Raw genomic sequence first — 12350 nt, forward strand, 5'->3', positions numbered from 1 at the left:
TCTCGGCTTGTATTTTTAAGAAGTTGAGAACACTGGCTTTTCTGAAGCAAACAGAACACCTTGGATAATATCAAAGGCACCTGTCACTTAGAGAGTGACGAGTGGAGGTGACAGAGCACTGTTCTGCGGGCCTGAGCGTTTGAGTGGGTGACAGAGAAGAGTCCACATTCCACATGGGTTTGTTAAAAAGTCATCACACTCCTGGAAAAGAGGAATGATGTTGTTGCTGGTAGTGATAAGTCAGACATCGGCAGAGCCAAGAAAACGGAGAGGTCCAAGATGTCCTTCTCTTGTCTGGGTCTTAAATGCTTGGTCTTCAGGGACACTTGGAGGGAAGCTCACTACCTGTGGTATTAAGCCCCTAAAATACACATTTCCTCTTGTGAGAGCAGCTCTGTCTCCATCTGATCAAGGCCAATCCCACTGCTCACCGTCAATTTGATTTCACCAGAAGCCTCTGTAAGTGGATTTGGAGTTCATGAGTCATGCTTGGGCCTCAGATGGCTGCTCTCAGTCTCTGTTGCCAGACCCTCCTGGACAACTTTTCACAAGCCTGAGCTCAGCTCTGCTCCACTTTAAACGAGACAGCAGCGGGCTCTCTCACATGCTTCCGGTGAACGCTGTGCCTCCGCTTGGTAGCTCACAATTAGGAGCTTGCTATTGTAGTGGAAGGAAATGCAATAAAGCCATCAGATGCACCTGAAAGGGCTAAAACACCCAAACAGGAAGAGCTGTGTGAGGCTGTGGCCATGGAAGACGATGTTGTTTCCAGTTTTGCAGTCAGTCCCAAGGGAAATAGTGTTTACTAAGGCTCAAACAGGAGAAAACTTACAAGGATGTATTGAGTGGAATCTCAGAAATTAAGAACCCAACTTCTGAACACACACACACACACACACACACACACACACACACACACACACACCCCTAACATGTCTCAAAGATACCTTCCCTCTCCCTGTCTTACTACATATCCCTTTCAGGTACAGGGGACACCCATTGTGACCATTCGGTTAGCAAATATCCACTCCTCCCTGCATAACATAGGAGGAGACTCCTCAGGTGGAGACTCCTCAGGTAATACTGGACTGTGTCCTGTGACTTGTTTGAGTCAGTGGATTATTAACATATGTGAAAGTGCACGGGCAGTAAATTTGCTCAGGGTTTGGCCTGACCCCACATCCCAGAGTGAAACCATCCCGCTGAGCCCAGCCACCACCACCGGGCTAATTATCTTTGATGGCACAGTTAGTCACTGGCTGTTTGGTGGTCTGTTCCTGACCAATGTATCTTTGTCCTGTTTTGGAGTAAAAATCTGTGTTTTCTTGAAGAAAAATCCACACTGGAAAGTTGCCCTTGGCCCTGTAAAGAAGACCACACCCATGCACATAAAATCAACTCTAATTAAACCCAGTGTGTGTGGGGGCAGGGGGGGGGGCAGGACAGGGGCATGTTGGGAAGAAGTATTCCTGAGGAAGTCGAAGGACATAAGAGAAGGAAAGGGCTGATTCTTACCAACATACATTATATACATACATGGAATTGTTCAAGAATAAATGAATTACTTCTCAAAGACTGAAGTTATCCATCTGTGGATAAGGTGTGAATTGTCACATGTGTAAATCATAGCTACCATTTACTCTATGGCAGGTAAACTGTTTAATAATTCAAAAAATTTGAATGTATTTAACCCTCTCCATAACCCAAGAACTCAGAATAAATGTCACCATTAGACAGAAAAGAAAACTGAGGTGTAAAGTGATGGCATATTCTGTTAGAGCGCTTCTGACTTCCGAGCCAGGATTACAGTATTCAGGTTTAAGCAAGTCCTGATCATTACTAACCAAGCAAGAAAGTGAACCAATCTCAAAATGCAATACCCTCCTTCGGTATTAACAAACAATGAGGGGCTGGGGATTTAGCTCAGTGGTAGAGCGCTTACCTAGGAAGCGCAAGGCCCTGGGTTCGGTCCCCAGCTCCGAAAAAAAGAACCAAAAAAAAAAAAAAAACAAACAAACAAACAATGATAACAGATGGTCAAAACTGTGATGCACTCTTGTATGGAGTGCCGGCTAGAGTGTGTCTCTTAGAATACAGGCGAAGGTAGAAATTGGTGCTGATGTCCCAGAAAGCCACCTGGGAATATTTGTCTGGAGCTTGAACATTTGCAGAGCCTATACCGGAGGCTTGCACTTCTCTGATTATATTATAAGGACATGATCAGAGATGCAATCAAAGAGGCATGTGCAAAGTTCCTCAAGACATTTCTCATCACAGGACAATTCAAGTCAACTGAATGTAAAATATCTCCAGAATGCTTAAGACACAGATATTGTTATAGACCAGGACAACATGAAGCCACTAAAAAATCACATCAGGGGTATGAGAAAAAGTTAGCGACAACTCTAAATGGGAGACATCAGCAAAGAGAAACTGCAACATTGTAACACAATTGTATCAGTAATGCATTATTTCTGCATGACCATTATTATTTTCTATAGGGTTTCCTGTTTTAAGCACTTGTTATATTTTGCAGATTTTATTGAATAAGCTTTGTGCTTTGTAGGTGAGCTCTGGGGATCAAACTAGCCACGGAGCTATCCCACCAGCCTTAAGACCGCAGGTTTTATCCCTGTAGATCATAAGCACTGCGAAGACAGAAATCACCATCTGCTTTGCTCACTGAGAGATGCCAGACAGGTACACAACCCCTAATATGTGCTCAGTAAATCTTTGCAGAACGGATGAAGTCCTACTTTGTCACCCTGTCTCTCCTCTGTGTACTAGTCAGCCTCCATGCATAAAGAAATGCCTGAAATCGCTGACGAGGAGAAAGGAGCTCAACTATGGCTCCCAGTGTTAGAAGGTCTCGTCCTTAGTAAAGTTGCAGAGAGGCAAATTTGCTCATCTCACTACAGGAAGAAAAACTGAGAAAGAGAAAGGAGTCTGATTTCACTGTCCCCTTGGGGGGCACACTACTCCTGACCTAAAGACATAGGTGCTACCTCTTAAAGTCACCACCATGCCAAGTACTGTAGCCCTGCTGGCCAAGGTTATGTGGCAGAAGGCTTAGGCTATCTGTGGTTTCTTAAGCAACCACCCAGTCCAACAGGCTCAGGCATTGCATGTGCCAGGACAGTGGAATGGTTTCTCTGCCTCGTGATGTCTGGGTGCCACTGCTGAGGAAATGTGTGCCTGAGTCTGTTTCTAGCCAAGAGAAGAAAACACGACAGCCTGCAAAGGCTTGACCAACAGAACCTCCTTTGTTCACTTTCTGCAGGCTAGGGATCAGCACGAGTAACCTGTCTGGCTCCCGCGGAAGGCCCTGCTTCTGGCTTGTACATGGCTGCCTTTTGGTTGAGTCCTCAGCGAACAGAGAAGAACAAAAAGCCCGTCTGCTGACTCTTCTCGTAGACATCATCCCCATCCCAGCAGAACGAGACGCTCATGACCTCATCTGACTCTGACCACTCCTCTAAGGGGCCCTCTCTATTATCAGGTTCGAGGTTATGGTTTCAGTGTGAGTTTGGGGGAGACAGAATTCGGGGCTTAGTAATAACAGGAATAGCTGGGTGCCTTGAAAGGTTAGGAGCAAGCACTGCCTGCAGGTTTCTTTCTCTGTGGGCCTTATTCTGGCTTGCAGAGCTGGGGCCCAGTGCATCTGCCTTGGGCTTTTAATTGGATCCATCATGAGTGGGAGACCTACCTTTACTGGACAGGGTACTGGCACTTGAGAGCCTTTTTATTACAGCGTATCCTGCTCGTCCTGGATGGATGCCGGGTTTTGTTTTGTTTTGTTTTGTTTTGTTTTGTTTTGTTTTGTTTTGTTTTCAGATATATAATTCCATGTATTTAGGGATACCTTAACTCACCTTATCCTCTTGTCTCTGAAAGGCTGAAGGCCCACCCTCAGGACCTTTCTCTTTTGACTGAGACCATCTGCAAAGTTGAGATTCTGCCCCATGAGGATGAGAAACATTTTTTTCTTCCTATCAAAAGAAGTTAGCCTGACAAGGCCCATATTTCCTGACCCTCCTCTTTCCCTGGGACTTTGTATCCATTCACCGCTGTCAGGAGATTGTGGAGTTGCAGCTCTCACCACTGGGCTGACATGCCGTCATAGCTTGTGAGGGATAAAGCGCAGAGGCCATTTTTGTTGAGTGTGTTGCTAGCCTGGTTTGGGTCTTGCAACACTCATTTTGAAGAAATAAAAAAAGTCTTGCTGAATTACTTTCTCTTGGTTCACATGCTCCTTTGTGAGATAGCGAGATTGCTCTTTCTTTCCTTCCCACCATGAAAACTGTGAGACCCATGGGCCCATCTGCATCTATCTGCATGCTGCTCCAGAGGGCTGTGCCTTGGGCAAGCTAGAGGATCGATCAGACTTCCACTTTCTCAGGATTGTGGTGAGTGAGCGCTGAGTCCAGGCACAGCATGATCATAATTCAAATGTCAGTGGCTGTGTTAGTTTTGTGGCTACTCAATTTCTAATCTTCTGATCAGAAGGTCAGCGTGGTATCACGGATGTACAGTCAAAAAACTGGGCCAGGACAACCTGAGGAGTTTAGAATCTTCTGGTTACCATTCCCTGAGCACTGAAGGATGAGAGGAGATCTTGAGCGCCTAACGCTGCAGAAGAGAGAAGACGCCCCTCCGTGATACTAAATACCTACTCGTTTATACACACTTGGCTCAGTCTGAGAACAGAGAAGAGGGAGGGTTTCTGGCCAGGCTGTGGCATCATTTGGAGCAGGAAAAAAAAAAGTAAAACAAGAATAGAGATAGGAAATAGAAACAAAATACGGCTCCAAAAAATCCCAAGGCATGGGAACCTTGCCCCACACTTTGGCGCACTAAGCTCCGTGAGAGAGTGTGCCAGGAGGGCAGCCAGGCAGTTACACAACCAAACCATTGCTCAATGCACGCTCCTCACATGGGGCCACACCATCCCTGAGGTGCAGTCCCAGCGGAAGGGCTGGGTGGGAGCCTGTGATAAGAGTGACTTTTAGAAGTGCTAGTGTTATGCCTGGCACTGAAAGGCCTGGCTGGGTCACCTCCGAGGTGCGGGGTTTCTCTGCCAGGCCCCAGTGGAAGGAAGCAGGAGAGAGAGGTTGCCGGGAAAACAAAGCACCCTGTTTCTCTCTTCTGTGCCGTCACTTACATTCCGATGCACATCATGCAGACATTCTCCCTGGCTTGCACTTTTGAGGCCGTTTAATTTTTTATCGTTGAGTTTGAACAATGAAAGCAGGCAGTTTCCTGTTCCTCAACCTCAAACCCCCACCACGGAGGAATCTGGCCTTAAACTGCATTTAAATCCTATAAATTAGCCTCCCTAAAGATGCTTAAGCATTTATGAAAACATTCAAATTTTATATTCTGCGCAATAAAATCTAAAATAAAGAGAGAGAGAGAGAGAGAGAGAGAGAGAGAGAGAGAGAGAGAGAGAGAGAAAGGAAAGCTACCCCGAAGTGTCATGTGAAGCTAAGTTGGCAGAGAGCAAACAGTTTAGAGCCGGGAAGCCCCCGGCTTCAGAGCCTGGAGCCTGGGGGCGCTGCCATGGATCAGAGATAAAGTGAATATTCCTGCCTTTATGGCAGAGTCCCTGGAGACTCCCTTATGCTAAACCCAATGGCCTGGGAAGCAATCTCAGTATTAACCCATTTTTGCCCAAGTTGATGCCAACCTTCAACATTCACCAGTTATACCCAAGTTTATGTCAGCTTACAATATTAACCCAGCTATACCCAAGTTTATGTCAGCTTACAATATTAACCCAGCTATACCCAAGTTTATGTCAGCTTACAATATTAACCCAGCTATACCCAAGTTTATGTCAGCTTACAATATTAACCCAGCTATACCCAAGTTGAAGGCAGAGCAGGGAGCCCTCTGACTCCAGCCCAGTTGCTCTGGAAAGCCACTGTGATACAAATCAGAACTAAACTTCATTCAGAGACCTGGGCTACCTTCTCAGGCTATTGACCTGCCTCCGAGCTTGAGCAATGGATCGCTTCGCTCCCAGCCTTAGTTTATTTCTGTGAAAAATGAGTATCTTCTACCACACAGGTTTTCAGTGAGGGCAAACGCCGACACTTGCATTTCTGTAAGTCTATCATTAGTACATTTAAATAAGTGTGTTTGCAGTCACACAGACCCGCACACCACACACACACACACACACACACAAACACACACACACACACATGCACACACACATGCACATGCTCACACACTACAAAATAAGTGTGCTTGTGAAAGAAATGAAGCGCACTAGCATTTCATCCCTTTGCCTACCCCTTCCTCACATTTTCCCCAAGAACACCTGGGCTCTCTGTGACTCTGACAGAAAGAGGTTATACTCTCCTCCTAATCCCCACCCTACTCTCCCACCCCCCCCCCAAAAAAAACAAAACTAAGAGAAGAGCTGGGACTATAGCTCAGTCAGTGGTAGAGCACTGGACTCTGGTTTGATCCTCATCAACACAAAACAAAATGGAAGAATAGTTTTGGCTGGTTGTTCTGAGGGCATAGGCTTTCTATTTTTACATGAGCATGTCACCTATACATAAAATGCTAACAGTCAAGAGTGGGGGGCAGGAGAATGGTATGATCAAGGCCAGCCTAGTTCCAAGAAGAAATCCTGTCTCTGAACACCAAACCAAAGAAAGAGACTGAGGAATAATTTTGCCCACCCAGAGACTGACTAAAGCAGACATGGAAGTTCTTAGGTTTGAATGGGTTAGGTTGTAGCCAGGACTTTTCACCCATGCTTAGCAGAAATGCTAACACACACACACACACACACACACACACGCACACACACACACGCACATCAGTTTTCTTTTATTCTCTGATTTATTATCATTTTTCCTGCCTGATTATCATCTTTTCTAGCCATCAAAATTAGGTGGTTACCCTAAATGTCACCTGTGAAGCTGTGTGCTCAGCAAAATTTGAGATTACAGCTGCCAAGGACAAAAACCCAGTTAAGTATCGATCCCCACTTGTCACTTGTCACCGCCTGCAGAGTTTTACCTTTGATTGACTTTACTCTCAGGCCATTCCATCAGTGACAAAGGGAACTGTCACAGTCCTGGTGCTTCCTGGTGATGTGCACTGCTGGATCTATGCTCGGAGTGGAGCCTCCCAGGGTAATGTGCCTTCTCTCTTTGTAGGGCCTGGTAGATACTACCCAGGTACACCTTCAGGCTAAATACCCACAATGTGTTGAGGCCAGGAGTGTTTGGAAAGAATTCTTCAGATATTGGAATATTTTCATATCTGGACTGGGGTATATGGGGATGGGACAAGCCTGAACATGAAGTCCTTCCGTGTGCCCATTAGTCTCACACATAGGCCTGTGTTGTAAACATTAGTGCTCCTGTGTTTCGATTAGGACTTAACTTATGAGTCAAATGTGGAATTTTGTTTAGGATTTGGAGCATTTTAGATATCAGATTTTTTTTTTGTCAAATAGTCATGTCCTAACTGTATCACATTGTGATAGTCTAACTGAGGACTTAAGTTTTCTGTTACCTTTTTATTATTATTATTATTATTATTACTATTAACATGAGTATTTATTATATACATTTCGAGTGTTATTCCCTTTCCCGGTTTCCAGGCAAACATCCCCCTAATCCCTCCCCTTCCTTATGGGTGTCCCCCTCCCCATCCTCCCCCCATTGCCGCCCTCCCCCCAACAATCTAGTTCACTGGGGGTTCAGTCTTAGCAGGACCAAGGGCTTCCCCTTCCACTGGTGCTCTTACTAGGATATTCATTGCTACCTATGAGGTCAGAGTTCAGGGTCAGTCCATGTATAGTCTTTAGGTAGTGGCTTAGTCCCTGGAAGCTCTGGTTGCTTGGCATTGTTGTTCATAAGGGGTCTCGAGCTCCTTCAAGCTCTTCCAGTTCTTACTCTGATTCTTTCAACGGGGGTCCTATTCTCAGTTCAGTGGTTTGCTGCTGGCATTCGCCTCTGTGTTTGCTGTATTCTGGCTGTGTCTCTCAGGAGCGATCTACATCCGGCTCCTGTCAGCCTGCACTTCTTTGCTTCATCCATCTTGTCTAATTGGATGGCTGTATATGTATGGGCCACATGTGGGGCAGGCTCTGAATGGGTGTTCCTTCTGTGTCTGTTTTAATCTTTGCCTCTCTATTCCCTGCCAAGGGTATTCTTGTTCCCCTTTTATGTTTTTTTTTCTTTCTTTTTTTCAGAGCTGGGGACCGAACCCAGGGCCTTGCGCTTGCTAGGCAAACGCTCTACCACTGAGCTAAATCCCCAACCCCTTTGTTCCCCTTTTAAAGAAGGAGTGAAGCATTCACATTTTGATCATCCGTCTTGAGTTTCATTTGTTCTAGGCATCTAGGGTAATTCAAGCATTTGGGCTAATAGCCACTTATCAGTGAGTGCATACCATGTGTGTTTTTCTGTGATTGGGTTACCTCACTCAGGATGATATTTTCCAGTTCCAACCATTTGCCTACGAATTTCATAAAGTCATTGTTTTTGATAGCTGAGTAATATTCCATTGTGTAGATGTACCACATTTTCTGTATCCATTCCTCTGTTGAAGGGCATCTGGGTTCTTTCCAGCTTCTGGCTATTATAAATAAGGCTGCGATGAACATAGTGGAGCACGTGTCTTTTTTATATGTTGGGGCATCTTTTGGGTATATGCCCAAGAGAGGTATAGCTGGATCCTCAGGCAGTTCAATGTCCAATTTTCTGAGGAACCTCCAGACTGATTTCCAGAATGGTTGTACCAGTCTGCAATCCCACCAACAATGGAGGAGTGTTCCTCTTTCTCCGCATCCTCTCCAGCATCTGCTGTCACCTGAGTTTTTGATCTTAGCCATTCTCACTGGTGTGAGGTGAAATCTCAGGGTTGTTTTGATTTGCATTTCCCTTATGACTAAAGATGTTGAACATTTCTTTAGGTGTTTCTCCGCCATTCGGCATTCCTCAGCTGTGAATTCTTTGTTTAGCTCTGAGCCCCATTTTTTAATAGGGTTATTTGTTTCCCTGTGGTCTAACTTCTTGAGTTCTTTGTATATTTTGGATATAAGGCCTCCATCTGTTGTAGGATTGGTAAAGATCTTTTCCCAATCTGTTGGTTGCCGTTTTGTCCTAATCACAGTGTCCTTTGCCTTACAGAAGCTTTGCAGTTTTATGAGAACCCATTTGTCGATTCTTGATCTTAGAGCATAAGCCATTGGTGTTTTGTTCAGGAAATTTTTTCCAGTGCCCATGCGTTCCAGATGCTTCCCTAGTTTTTCTTCTATTAGTTTGAGTGTATCTGGTTTGATGTGGAGGTCCTTGATCCACATGGACTTAAGCTTTGTACAGGGTGATAAGCATGGATCAATCTGCATTCTTCTACATGTTGACCTCCAGTTGAACCAGCACCATTTGCTGAAAATGCTATCTTTTTTCCATTTGATGGTTTTGGCTCCTTTGTCAAAAATCAAGTGCCCATAGGTGTGTGGGTTCATTTCTGGGTCTTCAATTCTGTTCCATTGGTCTATCTGTCTGTCTCTGTACCAATACCATGCAGTTTTTATCACTATTGCTCTGTAATACTGCTTGAGTTCAGGGATAGTGATTCCCCCTGAAGTCCTTTTATTGTTGAGGATAGTCTTAACTATCCTGGGCTTTTTGTTATTCCAGATGAATTTGCAAATTGTTCTGTCTAACTCTTTGAAGAATTGGATTGGTATTTTGATGGGGATTGCATTGAATCTGTAGATCGCTTTTGGTAAAATGGCCATTTTTACTATATTAATCCTGCCAATCCATGAGCATGGGAGATCTTTCCATCTTCAGAGGTCTTCTTCAATTTCTTTCTTCAGAGTCTTGAAGTTCTTATTGTACAAATCTTTTACTTGCTTGGTTAAAGTAACACCGAGGTACTTTATATTATTTGGGTCTATTATGAAGGGTGTTGTTTCCCTAATTTCTTTCTCGGCTTGTTTCTCTTTTGTGTAGAGGAAGGCTACTGATTTATTTGAGTTAATTTTATACCCAGCCACTTTGCTGAAGTTGTTTATCAGCTTTAGTAGTTCTCTGGTGGAACTTTTGGAATCACTTAAATATACTATCATATCATCTGCAAATACTGATATTTTGACTTCTTCTTTTCCAATCTGTATCCCCTTGACCTCCTTTTGTTGTCTGATTGCTCTGGCTAGAACTTCAAGAACTATATTGAATAAGTAGGGAGAGAGTGGGCAGCCTTGTCTGTTCCCTGATTTTAGTGGGATTGCTTCAAGTTTCTCTCCATTTAGTTTAATGTTAGCAACTGGTTTGCTGTATATGGCTTTTACTATGTTTAGGTATGGGCCTTGAATTCCTATTCTTTCCAGGACTTTTATCATGAAGGGGTGTTGAATTTTGTCAAATGCTTTCTCAGCATCTAATGAAATGATCATGTGGTTTTGTTCTTTCAGTTTGTTTATATAATGGATCACGTTGATAGTTTTCCGTATATTAAACCATCCCTGCATTCCTGGGATGAAGCCTACTTGATCGTGGTGGATGGTTGTTTTGATGTGCTCTTGGATTCGGTTTGCCAGAGTTTTATTGAGTATTTTTGTGTCAATATTCATAAGGGAAATTGGTCTGAAGTTCTCTTTCTTTGTTGGGTCTTTGTGTGGTTTAGGTATAAGAGTAATTGTGGCTTCGTAGAAGGTATTTGGTAGTGATCCATCTGTTTCAATTTTGTGGAATAGTTTGGATAATATTGGTATGAGGTCTTCTATGAAGGTCTGATAGAATTCTGCACTAAACCCGTCTGGACCTGGGCTCTTTTTGGTTGGGAGACCTTTACTGACTGCTTCTATTTCCTTAGGAGTTATGGGGTTGTTTAACTGGTTTATCTGTTCCTGATTTAACTTCGGTACCTGGTATCTGTCTAGGAAATTGTCCATTTCCTGCAGATTTTCAAGTTTTGTTGAATATAGGCTTTTATAGTAAGATGTGATGATTTTTTGAATTTCCTCTGAATCTGTAGTTATGTCTCCCTTTTCATTTCTGATTTTGTTAATTTGGACACACTCCCTGTGTCCTCTCATTAGTCTGGCTAAGGGTTTATCTATCTTGTTGATTTTCTCAAAGAACCAACTTTGGTTCTGTTGATTCTTTCTATGGTCCTTTTTGTTCCTACTTGGTTGATTTCAGCTCTGAGTTTGATTATTTCCTGCCTTCTACTCCTCCTGGGTGTATTTGCTTCTTTTTGTTCTAGAGCGTTTAGGTGTGCTGTCAAGCTGCTGACATATGCTCTTTCCTGTTTCTTTCTGCAGGCACTCAGCGCTATGAGTTTTCCTCTTAGCACAGCTTTCTGTTGCCTTTAATTGTCTCTTTCAATGGTGTGTGTGTGTGTGTGTGCGTGTGTGTGTGTGTGTGTGTGTATCTGTGCATATGTGAGTATAAGTACCCTTGGAATCCAGAAAAGGATGCTGGATTCCCTGGAGCTGAACTTACAAGTGAGGCATCTAATATGAGTACTGGGAACCGAATTCAGATCCACTGCAAGAGCATAATGTAATCTTAACCACCAAGCCATCTCTCCAGCCCTTTATTTAACTTTAAATTTCAGCATAGGCGCCACATGGAGTTAGCTGCTCTCTTATTGACAAGACACATTAGACACTATGCACTAAAAATTTGAGTGAGCTCAGTGCTCGAGTTACAGAAATACAATATGAAATATAGGTAATGCTATAGAATTTTAATGTGAATCCCACATGTAATTTAAGTTTTCCTAGCCTTCCCCATTGAGGTTAAAAATAAGGGTAAAACTAATTTCATAATGTATTTTGTTATTGATTTAGTCCAAGTTTTATTTCAACGTGTAATCAATACAAACATTGAGATAGTATACGTTCTTTTTTCTGCCTACCAGCTCTCCCAACTATGATGTGCACCGTAACAATGCATCTCATCTGGGCCAGCTGTACTTTAAGCCTTCAATTGCAATAGTTGGTTAGTGGCTAATGATGGGTGATACGACACAGATTAGTGCCAGCCTGGGGCTACCTTTCCTACCTGCTGCTCGGCTTTTAAAGCTCTCTACTAAAAAGCACTTGTGTTTAACTAAAGTTTCTAAGCAGTGATGTTCAGTGGAAACCATTAAACACAAAGCCCACTGCATTCATTTCCGCCAAAGCGTACATAGTTATGCAAAAATATTTTGTGTTTCCTTTCTGATGATGTTCCTGGTTCTTTCTCTTTGATTTATGCCAATTAACTAATCTCACCAATGTGTCAATATTTACTGCTCATGATTCAGGAGCCTCCACATCTTGAAGAAAGGCAGTGTGTGACTGTGTTCCTTGGAATGCCGGA

Source organism: Rattus norvegicus, chromosome 3 (genome assembly GCF_036323735.1).
Source record: "Rattus norvegicus strain BN/NHsdMcwi chromosome 3, GRCr8, whole genome shotgun sequence".
Classification (NCBI taxonomy): Eukaryota; Metazoa; Chordata; class Mammalia; order Rodentia; family Muridae; genus Rattus; species Rattus norvegicus.